This window comes from Peromyscus maniculatus, chromosome 9 (assembly GCF_049852395.1).
Source record: "Peromyscus maniculatus bairdii isolate BWxNUB_F1_BW_parent chromosome 9, HU_Pman_BW_mat_3.1, whole genome shotgun sequence".
Taxonomy (NCBI): Eukaryota; Metazoa; Chordata; class Mammalia; order Rodentia; family Cricetidae; genus Peromyscus; species Peromyscus maniculatus.
The window spans coordinates 117,317,513-117,330,754 of NC_134860.1; positions in this window are offsets into that span (position 1 = coordinate 117,317,513).

The following is a 13,242-nucleotide window of genomic DNA, read 5'->3' on the forward strand; positions in this document are numbered from 1 at the left end:
CTACATCTGATAGTAACACCCATGGTGATTACCTGAGAGGTTGCAATTACCTCTGGGCACCCCTTTCCTGTAGCTATCCACCAGCAGCATACTGGATGGATGGATCAAACCATCTCTGCACCTTTCTGTGTCATGACTCCTTCCGTGTCTTCACTGGTCTTCCTTCTGAGCTCCCTACATTAAAGGTCTTCTAGCTTTAGTTTCTGGGACAAGGCTGTCTTTTACACAAGATCCATTTTATTTAAAGATCAAGAATTAAGAATGAAGTTGCTGTAATACTTACTGATCAAATGTTAGAGATTTGTAATTTCTAACCTCTATCTTTTTAAATTTTTTTAGATTATAATTACAAAATTCTTTCCATTTCATCATTCTAATGCCTCTCATATACCCTTCTTCCTTTTTTTCAAATCATGCTTTCTTTATCATTAAATGTTGTTGGACTCAAATTATGTATATGCACATATGTTTCTAAATATAACCTTCTTGGTTTCTATAATGTTACTCGTGCGTATGCTTTCAGGGCTGATCATTTGGTACTGGATAACCAAACGGTGTGCTCTTTCTTAGGAAAGATAATTTCTCCCACTATCATCATTCCTTAGCTGTCTGTAGTTCTTTTTCTAAGGAAGAGAGCCCTTGAGCATTTCCCATTCCATGTTAGCAAGTCTGTTGATGCTGTCCTTGTTCAGCTCACATTTGGGCAGTCATGTGGATTAGACATGGATGCCACTTCTGATATCCTCAGAGACACATCTCACAACAAACTCCCTGATCTTCTGGCTGTTACAGCATTTCTGTGTTTCCATGCCCCCTTCTGAAATGTCCCCTGACCCTTAGATACTAGAGTGATTTTTAGATGTAGCCATAAGACTAGGCTCTACAACTCTGCATTTTGATTAGTTGTTGCTTTCTGTATTGGTCTCCATCTGTAGAAAGGAGAAGTTTCCTTGATAATGGGTGAAGCCTACACCTATCTGTAGGTAAAAGGACAAATACTAAACATCTGTCTTTAAAAATTAACCTTCTTTCTTCTTCTATCATGAAAATCCAAAGTCCCCACATAGCCAGCACCACAGACTCATCTTCAGAAACACAGTGACAGGGAGTGCAGTGCTTTGACCTCACTCTATTAAAAATGCAGAGATAAGCGAAGAAAGGAAAATGGGAACAACAGAGTCCAAGACTCCAGAGATGGAAAGGGCTAAAGAACACAGGGTTTGGGAGTGTCCTACAGAGACTTTCTGAAGGGTAACAGGCATAACTATTGGTGGAGGAACCACAGTGATGGGATCCATGGAGGGACACAGGCCTCAGTATGGAATATGTGGTTCACTCCACATACCCAGCATGTTCCCTGTCTCTGTAGAGTAGCAATTTGTCACTAAGGACAAAGAGCAAAGAACTTTACCTGCTACGGTGTAGCTATGGTGTGTGTGTGTGTGTGTGTGTGTGTCCGTCCGTCTGTCCGTCCATGTACTGTACAAATGATGGAGAGCACATCAGCTCCCCAATCCCCACACACCACACATGACAGTACTCAATGTAAACAATGAGAAGGAAACAGAGCAAAGGGATTTTTCCAAGCACCTAAAGTGAGAAGCCAATTTCACTTACTGCTTTGGAAACCACTGCTTCCAGCACCCCAGATATAAATCCTGATGACTCAGTTGCATACATATGAGTTTCCTTCTCCTACTTCAAATGTTACCTCCCCAGACACAGGCAACTGTTCTGTCCTCTGGCTGCGATTGCCTGCCCTAGGTCTCAGTGCTGCTCAGCTACATCACGAGTTCTTGGCGAGTAAAGCTTTTGACTCTGCCTCAACAACCTTAGAGCCTCACTTGGGGGTCCTTGTGCCTTGTGGCCACTCAGTAAATATTATTTATTTGGCTTTGACAGATGCTGTAACTGTGGCCCAAAGCAGCTAAATGGTTTTTCTGGAGCAACTATTGGTAGCTGAGCCAGGATTGAATGTCAACATTTTCTCTTGAAGGGAGAGTTCGTTTCCACAACCTGAAAGTTTTTAACTGTTTGCATGTATTTTCTTAGGAAGGTAGAATTCTATGAACAAGTGTGATGCTTGTTTTCTCCTCAACTATGGTATACTCTATGAGTTTTCAAACAAGTAATTGTGTCATGCCGTGAGTGCAAGGACAGTCTTGTAAAACTAGATGGAACAGTATAGTACAAAGCAAAGGGGGAAGAGAAGAGAGGGAGGAAATTGTTGAGAAGTTTCAGTGGGATAAGACAGAGCGTGAGAGGAGCTGATGGGGTAGAATATGATCAGAGCGTATTTTTTTATAGATGAAGCTGTGAAAGGACAGGTAAGTAAATAAACAAACCCGTAAATACAAACCAGACAGTGATTGTATTTGGTGACTGTGGGCAAGTCCTACTCCTCTGAACTTGTTCCTCTCTCCAACAAGAAGACACTTGCACGTGCTGCAACTCAGCCCAGGGTCACCTGGAGCAGGAAGGAAAGAAGCCCACCAGTAGCTATTCCTCAAGTAGATTTGCTATGTGGCTTTTTATGTTCATGAAAATTTGCCAAAACAAGAAATTCTAATTATAAAATTACATCAAATATCATGAGTTCTAAGGGCAAGAAAACCTGTTATTTATTAACATGCTAACTTACCTCTGTAATACTTGAAGCCATATAGTATAAGTTTTTACTGGGGTGAAAACATAATGAAATTGCTGTTTTATCAACCATTAGGTGTACAGCTCAGTGGCATTCAGGAGTCCACATGATTTGATGATAACCATTTCCTATCTCATCGCAGAGCCCAAGGAAGCTGCTCTCTTGTCCACATGTGAATGGTGCATGGGTTCTGCAGCACCATGCCCTGAACATGCTGCCTTCTCTCTTAATTTTCTGCTGGAAAGTCCCTATTTCAAACCCTGCTGCCTCCTGTCCTTCGGGGACTCCAAGTTAGGACTCATTCTAAACATAAGTAGACATGCAAACCCTTCTGGGAAGCTCAAAATGCTATTGGATACATTTTGGTGAAATTATTATGGCCACTCCATGTAGTTAAAAGGATATTTATTTAGTGGCGTAACTCACACATTAAGGGATAGGTAGGTCACTGGGTCTGGGGAAGGTGTATCGAAGTCCAGCGGTGTTCTCTGGAGTTCTGCTCGGTCCACCTCCACCTCCACCGTTCAGGGTCCCGGCACAGAGAGAGCGCTCGCCCATCCATATCTCGGGTCTCCAGCCGCCTCCCCTGGCCCCGTCTCATAGGCGTGACAGTTGCCAGAGTTTCAATGGGGGTTGGAACTTCCAGATCCAAGCTGGAATGGCTACCCACTACAGATATATGTGGTTCTACCCCATGTCTCTTCATCATGACTTCCACTGGCCTTGTTCTTCTAGACTGTGACACCTTCAGGACAGGAGCTGCTTTATTTCCCACAGATTCTCCTACACCAATGATTGACACTCAGTGGGCCTTAGAGAAATATCTGATGAATTAGAGAAAGGACTAGCCAATCGCCTACCAATTCTTATCTAAGGGCTATGTAGAATTTCCCTTTACCCAGATTATTTTTCTCAAATTCTTACACTCTGTTATGCAGTTATCCCTTGAACAAATATTTTAAGTGTCTTCTCTATGAGCAAGGCACTGACCTCAAAACTGCCAGGAAGAGTAAGATACACACACACATTGAGAGCATTGATACGTTGGGGATATATTGTACTTGAGAATTGGATGATAATGGGGAAGAACTAGAAAATAAATAAATATGTTTACAATATGTTTTACAAAACCATTGGTAGTAAGGAAATTTCCTTTAATATCTGAAATATGACACAAGACCCACAGCTGTACAATAGGCAGACAGTGAGAGACCTTGAAACACTCAATCCTAAATGGAACATTATGGTTTCCCCTCCCAGGTCCTCACCCACCCTAATCTACACCTTTTCTTGCTCTCATTAGAAAATAGATATATAAATAATAATGATAATTATAATGATGATGATGATGGAGAAGAAGAGGAGGAAGATGAAGAGGAGGAGGAAATAAAAACAAACAAACCTGAATAGTAAAAAACAAACAGAAAACAAACAGCAAAAGAAAAACACAAGAAACACGTATAGATGCAGAGATACATACATTGGAACACACAGAAATCCCCTTAAAATGCAAAATTGGAAATGATAATATATAAGCAAAAAACATGTAGGGTAGGAAAAACATTATCAAAAGTTTTTTTTAATGTCCAAAGTGTTATGAGACCAAAAAAAAAATTCAAAACAAAACAAAAATTCTCCAAAAATACCACAGAGTGAGTTAGTTTTATGTTGGTCATTTCCTTGGGCCTGGGGCTGTCCTTAAGAGTGTTTTGTATACCCAGTGACAGTTAATTGGGGAAAACTAAGGTTTTGTTTGCAAATGATCATCAACTGGAGATAACTTTTGGGTTAGGGATGGGGCTTTCGTGTCAGCCTCTCTCAGGACTGGGGCCCCATCTGGAACAGGACTGTGCCGGCCCTGTGCATGCAGGAACTCTCTGCACAGGACTGTGCAGGCCCTGTGCATGCAGGAACTCTCTGGCACAGGATTGTGCCGGCCCTGCGCATGCAGGAACTCTCTGGCACAGGACTGAGCCGGCCCTATGCATGCAGGAACTCTCTGGCACAGGACTGAGCCGGCCCTGCGCATGCAGGAACTCTCTGACACAGGACTGTGCCGGCCCTGTGCATGCAGGAACTCTCTGGCACAGGACTGTGCAGGCCCTGTGCATGCAGGAACTCTCTGACACAGGATTGTGCCGGCCCTGCGCATGCAGGAACTCTCTGGCACAGGACAGTGCCGGCCCTGTGCATGCAGGAACTCTCTGACACAGGATTGTGCAGGCCCTGTGCATGCAGGAACTCTCTGACACAGGACTGAGCCGGCCCTGTGCATGCAGGAACTCTCTGACACAGGACTGTGCAGGCCCTTTGCATGCAGGAACTCTCTGAGTGCACAGGTGCAGAAGCCCTCTTGTGTTTAGCAGGCTTTGTTACCTTGGTGTCCTTTCTTCTCTCTGGCTCTTACAGTCTTTCTGCTTCTACTTCTGCATGGTTCCTGAGGGGAGGGATTTGCTTAGTTCCCTGGGAGGGCAAAACAAGATTTATTTTCAATAACAAATTTTTTAATTTTATTTTATTTTACAATATAATTTAATTCTACATATCAGCCACGGATTCCCTTGTTCTCCCCCCTCCTGCCCCCCCCTCTTCCCCCCAGCTCACCCCTCATTCCCACCTCCTCCAGGGCAAAGACTCCCCCGAGGATTGGAGGATTGAGATCAACCTGGTAGACTCAGTCCAGGCAGGTCCAGTCCCCTCCTCCCAGGCCGAGCCAAGCACCCTGCATAAGCCTCAGGTTTCAAACAGCCAACTCATGCAATGAGCACAGGACCCGGTCCCACTGCCTGGATGCCTCCCAAACAGATCAAGCCAATCAACTGTCTCACTTATTCAGAGGGTCTGATCCAGTTGGGGGCCCCTCAGCCACTGGTTCATAGTTCGTGTGTTTCCATTTGTTTGACCCCCAGCAGACCCTACAATCTCAATAACAAATTTTAAAAGGATGCAGGGTGGTTCACTAGTGGAATGCTTGGTGCACAGGGGAGGTGATCAGAGTTGGAGATATGCATCATCCCTCAAGGGATGATCCCTGGAGGATACAGGAGAGACAGACAGGGGAAGTGAGAAGGATGGAAGTGAGAAAGGGAGGCAAAGTGCTGGAGTCAGTGTTAACAAATTCTAATGTAGAGTCCAGAACTTGGTAGACAGAAAACAGGGATGGGCCTGTGGGAGAGTGATCTTCCTCAAGGAAGCAGCCAAAGGTGCCTGTCTGACCAATGTTATCCCACCACACCTCCTGCCGTATTCCCAGCTACAGAACAAAAGGAATGTGGCATCCATTAATTTTAAATACAGAAGTAAATTATGGGGACTGAGGAGACCACTCTGTGAATCGAAAGCTGGCCGTCCAAGCATGAGGACCTGAGTTTGGGTTCCCATCATAAAAGCAGGATGCTGTTGCCTGCATCTGTAACTTCATGTAACCCCAGCAAACACTGAGGGGTCACTGGCCAGCCAGCTCCATGTTCACTGAGAGATCTTGTCTCAAAAATAGTAGATGGACACTTTGATACTATGTCCAGTTGGGAAAACAATAGTTGTAGGCTCCCTCTTGGGTCCTGTGATCTCCCCAACTGTGGGTTCTTGGTCATATTTCCAGTGTCAGGTGTCTGTTTCCTCCCAAGGAGCAGATCTTCAATCTACACAGGAGGCTATCCTAAAACATTTGTGCAGTATTTCACCCCTGGGTGTGTCTTACCACACCAGACACTGTGCAGTTCCCTGAGTTCACGGTTGAACTGGGTTGTTGATGATATTTTCCCCTAGAGTACCTCCCAGTACTCTGAATGCCAGCCAGCAGGGAAGAAGCTTCATGATCAGTACCAATTTGCTCTCCCCATATCCTGTAGCCAAGAGGTAGGTGTGGTGTCTTCAGCAACATGGTCTTACCATCAAACTCTTGTAAGAAATTAAGAGCAATGAAAATAAGATGGGCCGCTTTTGGGGTCCCCAGGACATCTCTAACCAACACCCCAAGGGGAATCGGAAGACTATGAGAAGAAACTCTCTTTTGGGGTAACCCCAATAAAACTCTTACATACATGGCAGTTTATAAAGTAGTAAGTTTCTCTATGGCTTTTCAAATACCCTTAATGTTAGATACCTCCCCCAGCCCATCCTGTGCCCCACCCTCCCATCCTTCTCCTCACTTAAACCTCCAATTATTTCCCCTTTACCCCTGAAATCACCTGTGTTCTACTGTAACCCTCCCCTTAAGCTTGTTTTTCCCTCTCCCCACCAATGCCCCTTTTCTAGTTTCTTGGAATCTACAGGTACTTCAACACAGACATCTAAAACTGTAACGTTAAGATCGACATACATGTGAGAACATACATCTCTCTACCCATGGGTTAATGCAGCTGTCAGATCTCACCACAGAAGTTTCTATGTGCAGTGGATGGTAATTAACTCAGAAACTCACAACTGGTCAAAGCACAGGGTTTAAGTGACTGTGGAATGCTCAAAAAAGTGGGAAATCTTACATCACTCCTCCCCCAAGCCTCAAGAGGGGTTGGAAAAATTCTAAGAAATAGCGTTTGGGAATGATAGAGGCTAAACAATGCCTTCTAGACTTGGCAGAACTACACTCATGAAATTCACAGCAGCTGTGGTTGCCTGCCCAAGACCTGCACAAGATCAAGTCAGTCAGTATTCTAGCATGGACTAGGAAGTGTTCCATGAGCCACCTCCCCTAACTGAGGCACTATGGACAGCTGATGGTTTCTGAGGGAGAGTCAGTTTCCTTTAAGAGTATATCTACTGGTCGTTGATCATACTCAGTAGGTGGCCCCACAACCATGAGCAAATGGATATCACATCAGAATAATGGGTTATGAGATTAAAAAGAAGCAAACATGAAGACAAATTGGGTGGGGAGGGGAGGTAGGAGCAGATCTAAGAAGAGTTAAGTGGAGGAGTTGGGGTAAATATGATCGAAATACATTGTATGGAATTCTCAAAATATTAATGAAAATATATTTAAATTCTAGGTGGAGATGAACTAATAAAGATAATATGTATTCACCTCTGACCTCTACATAGATACATGTAAAAAAGTATATATGCATCCAACACACACACACACACAATAATAATAAAACAAAATAAATTCAATACAAAGCTGCATATCAGAATAACTACTCTTTGAAAACCCTTTGGAACAGACTGTGAGCTTTTTCCTTTTTCTTTTCTCTTTTCCTTTTTATTTTTACTAGCTGATAAATAATTAGGTTTCTTTAAGGAATTTTTAAGACAAAATTTGTTTTTGATGTTTCTCCCCCTTCTCTGCCTCTTCCCCTCCTTCAGCCCTTCCAACCTGTAGAGCATCCTTTCCACTTCCACGCTGCGTGTGACTCTGGTCTCTGCAGCACCTCTTCTTCTCTCATCGTCTCCTATGCCCACTCTCATCCCCTTGTTTACACACGTGCAAACATTAACACTTAGGATCCACACCATACAGCATGGAATATTCGCCTTCCTGAGACTGGGTCACCTCACTTAGTATAATGCTTTCTAGTTGTATAATTTTCCTACAAATTCAATCATTTTATTTTTCTTAAAAGCTCAGAAAAATTCCTACATGTGTATGTGTGTGTGAGTTTGCATGTGTATGTGTGCATGTGTGCATGTGTGTGCACATGCTTGAGTGTGTGCATGCATGTGTATGTGACTGTGTGTATGCATGCATTGTGTGTGTGTGTGTGTGTGTGTGTGTGTGTGTGTGTGTGTGTGCCATATTTTCATTATCTATTCTTCTATTAACAGACATCCTGGCAGGTTCCATTTTCTTGCTGCTGTGAACAGCTATGATGAGCTATTTTAAAGCAGGTGGTGTTTTCTATCTTTCCTCTCCAGACTCTAGCCCAAGGCCTGTGATGGAACAGAAGAGGAACAATGGAAGCATAGAATGAGAAGAGAGCTTAAGACTTTGCTTGGAAATACCTTGTCTCTGCATCTCTCTTTTCACTCGAGGGCTTTTTTTTCATTTATTAAAACATTTTTCTCAGGATAAAGTAACATTTTCTTTACATGCAGAATGCTTGGAAATAGGGGAAATACATAATCTGTGTTTGTTTGGCTCAGGTAATTTGAAAGCCTATTAAAAACAACATACTTAATTGATATCTTTTCTCTTTCATTCTAATACATGTCTTCAAATCTCTAAATAGCCATTGCTCCCTATCCCATTAGTTTATAGACTGTTTTAGAAATCTGTATTAGTTAGGAGCTTTCAGAGAGACAGAACTGCAGAGCACAGACTCACATAAGTCCACAGTCTGTCATTGACAAGACAGAGGTTACAGATATCTTAGTCAACCTGAAGATGGAGGGTAAATGATGTAAATCTAAGCTCAAGGCAGAGGAAGACCATTATTCCAGTTCTAGAAGATGGGCAAAGAGAGAAGGGGATGTGTTCCTCTATCCTCTGCCTTTTTCCTTCTGGTTTTTAACAGAAGAGCTTTGTGAGACTTTTCCTCGGAAGTTATGAATAAACATCTAATGACAAACCAAAGACCATTTTCACTCAGCCTAGCTTGACAATAAAGTAGCTTACTGGGGCTTCTTATACAACTGTGGGTGACTCGGCAGTGACTGTAGCCTTCCCCACTCAAGCGGCCTCTCTGAAGCTCACTGCACAGTTTAAGACAGCTCCACCAGAGACTCCGCTCTCCCACGAGGAATCCCTTACCACTAACACAACCCTGGGGAGACTTGTAAATCTCTACCTTTCCCGACACCTGAAAATGTTGTTAGCTTCCAAGTTTTAGGATCCTCTCCACACCCTAGGAGGAAATACTTCAATTAGGAAGAGACAACTACTCAGTAGCCAATGTCCACCAACAATGAGGAGGGCAAACTGCCAAGTCGAGCCAGTGCTAATCTCACCCAGAAACACCTTCAGGACGTACCAGGAAATGATGATCATTCAGGCACTCTGTGCTCAGTCATATTTTCACAAAACTAACCCTCAAAGAATCCAAATGTCAGGAACATTGTTTGACCTGCTATCTGCATCATTTGACCCATTCTCCTTTCACAGTTCTGTCTACACCCAATTAAGTCAGCTGCCTCCAAACTCAGTGATGTGACCCTGGGCTCCTCTTTACATAACTTCTCCAAACCCCGCCCACTTCCTGGGAAAATGAGCTCTAGAGGTTTCTGGCAGTCAAAGAACTCTTAATGCTACCAAGGCTGAGAGGTTTCATGCAGACACAGGACATAGTACTGGCCCCAGCACTATTTGTGAGGCAAGAGGATGCTTGAGGACTTCTTGTCTCATTGCTGTACTTCCTAGATGTTATAAGCTGAGCTTCATGATCTTAGGGAGGATCTTCAGAGTACACGCACTGTCCCTTCAATGCCTGAACCGTGGGCTTCTTGCTTAGTTCCCATGGTCTGAATGCTTTTACTAGTCACCCAAATGCACATGCTAAGATGTAATTACCAGTGTGATGGAACTAGAAGGTAGAAAGTGATTAAATCGTGGCACCCAAGTCTTTGTGATTGGAATGAATGCCCTTTATATGAGGTCCCAGGGAGCTGTCTAGCACCCTCTACCATGTGAGTATGCAGTGAGAAAGTACAATCTACAAGGCAGAAAACAGGCTCCTCTCCTTCCAGACAATGAATCTGCCACTAACTTGACCTTGAATGACCCAGACTGTAGAACTCTGGCACAGACACTGCTATTGCTCCTAAGTGACTCCATTTGTGGCATTTTGCTACACCAATGTGAACAGTCTGTCTCCACATAGTGTCCACCATTCTACTGCCACACTGCTGTGTGCCTAAACACACCTACATTTTTAAGTGAGCATTTGACAGATCATTAGAGTTTTTTATTGTTAACATTTTAATTTTTTTATTCTTCTTGATGTCTGTTGCATATTTATTACCAAGTTGTACTGTGTTGATATATGGTTTTAATTTTCTAATCTTAGGTACAGCACATTGAATATATATGCCTTCAGTTATGGACTGTTTCATCAATGACTGTCAGCATAAAAGGGTCTTGTTTTCAGGATAGGGTTGGCTTATTGGTAGAAAATAATAAATAATAATAAAAATAATTTTAATACATACATTGGATTAAATTGTTTTATATATGTATTCTTTAATATACATGCCTTTTAAGAATCTGTTTTTTTTTTTTACCTTTTTGATGAACCCCTTTTTAGATATACTGATGCATATATCGTCTATTTTACGTAAATTCATAGGAATTTCCAGTCTCCCCATCTTTCCCTCTGGTGCTGAGTATGCCAGGTGCTCTGCTTCCTCTCAGTCGACATCACTGTCACCATCACACTAAACATCTCCTGTGTGCTGCCAGGGGTCCTGTGTGGGAATGCTTTCATGGGACATAGTCCAGAGTGGGGTTTAGCCATAGAGCATCAGTTTCTCCTAGTCTCACACACTGCCCCACAGCACCATCCAACTCTGTCTTCCCATTTGCTTTTATATTTTGAATCATACACTCTTATAACATTTGTTACCACAATGCCTACAAACCAGTATGTTGCTTTATCATTCTTCATATTTTTATGATTGCTATGGAATTTTAACACATTTTTATAGAACCAAACTTATCTGAGGCTTCCCCTCTTTGAAATTTATATTCTTAGTTTTATCAGATTTGTTCGATTAAATTTAGATGACTTTTGCACTATACAATACATCTTAACTGTTTCCTCATAAGCCTCAATACCATTATTTATAATGGATATATAATGTTCCATAATATGCCATATGTTGTTTAACCATCATTTTTTTTTTGTTTTATTTCATTAAACCTTCGAGTGCTTTGCAATTTTTTGTAGCTCTGATAAATGTTCCTGTGTATGAATTCTTCTCTACATGGGTGATTATTTCCTTTGGATCATGTAATGGGAAAATTGATTCATGTCATGATTGATTTAAAGGAAATGAAACATTCTGAAGTCACTTAGTACATACTGTCAAATGGCTTCTCGAGAAGGGTACACCATTTAGAGTTCCATTAGTGATTGTACAGTAAGAGTATTTATCTTTCTAAACACTCACAGATATTTTCCAAATTGTCACCAATCTCAGACATAAAAAGCTCTAGCTTAGACAAAAGCATCACTCTATAGTGATATCTAGACTGATTTGACATAAATTAGAGATTTGCATTTGATGTAAATGTAAAGATGAGCAAAGATGATCTGTTCTCTTTGTTTACCTTCCCTGGGCTGCTTGGGCTACACTGTGGATTTGCAGGAAATCTTTATCTACCCAGTGCTCAAGTCACTGCTATCCATGACTGGTGTGCCATAATGCTACAATATTTGCAAAGATGGTCAATGTTTGGAGATTGCCTTCCGTGAGTACCTAAGAGCTGGAGATTGCTCTACCAGATTTCAAAAAAGAGTAATATGCACAAAGAGGCTCCAGTAGCAAAGTGACTTTGGGCTGGCTGAAAACCTGCAAGTCACCTAGGAGGTTGCCTGTGGCCTCTCAGCAGGAAGGTCCAAAGACTCCCTCTGTCATGCTTCTCACTCCATCTCTTCACTGCACACCTCGCCCAATCATCCTATTCTCCTTAGTTTCTAAATTAGAGCTATTGTGCTCCAAGCTTGTTTGTGCTTCTCAGCAGTTGATAACCCAGCTCGTGGTCTATGCTGTGTCAGACTGCTGGGAATTAGTGCACTATCCTCCAGAGAGCTGTTAGCACATGGGACCAATGCTCCTGTTTACATTTGGCCTGGACACGTGTGAGGCTAATCATGGATCCATGTGCCCATCTTGCTGCAAGGGACACTGAAATTCCACTTGTCTCTCTCTCTTCCCCTTTCTCCTGGGGAAGAACAATGTATGAAGTCATTTAGCTTATAGTTGTTTACTAAATGACTACAAAACATAGCTCTCATACTGAATGAAACTTCTCACTTGATCTTTTTTCATTCATTCCTCAGCTATATAAACCTCTGCCCAGTTCCAAGCATTCTTTGTTGACTGTGAAGTACAGGTGTTCTATAGATGTCCCTCAATTTATAACAGAATTATATCTCTATAAACTTATCACAAGTTGAAACTATTGTGAGTCATAATGCATTTAATGGCCTTGGCATATTGAACATTGTAGCTTATCGTAGCCCACCTTAAACATGTTCAAAACGCTTATACTACCCAACAATTGGGGAGATACTCTAATATAAAACCCATTTTACAAAGAAATGTTGGAAAATCTTCTGCAGTTTATTGTTCATCAGTGTAAGACATGTCAGCAGTACAGTACACAGTGGAGTATGCATTGTTCTCCCCTCTTAATGGCACAGCTGGTAGGAGCTGTAGCTTGTTGCCATTACCCAACACCATGGAAGTCTCACACAGCTTATTGCTAGGCCAGAAAAAAAAATCAAAATCCAAGTACAGCTTCTACTGAGTGCAGGTCACTTCTGCACCATCACAAAGCTGATCATTGGGAGGTGGAGACTGTTTTCACACAAACCTTTGGGAAACTGAAAAGGTAAATGCTTCCCATTGGGAAATCATGGCTAATCCTCACTACCTGTGTGCACACCCTTACATGTACCAGAAAGAAGATATCCTTATGGTCTCAACATCTGGAC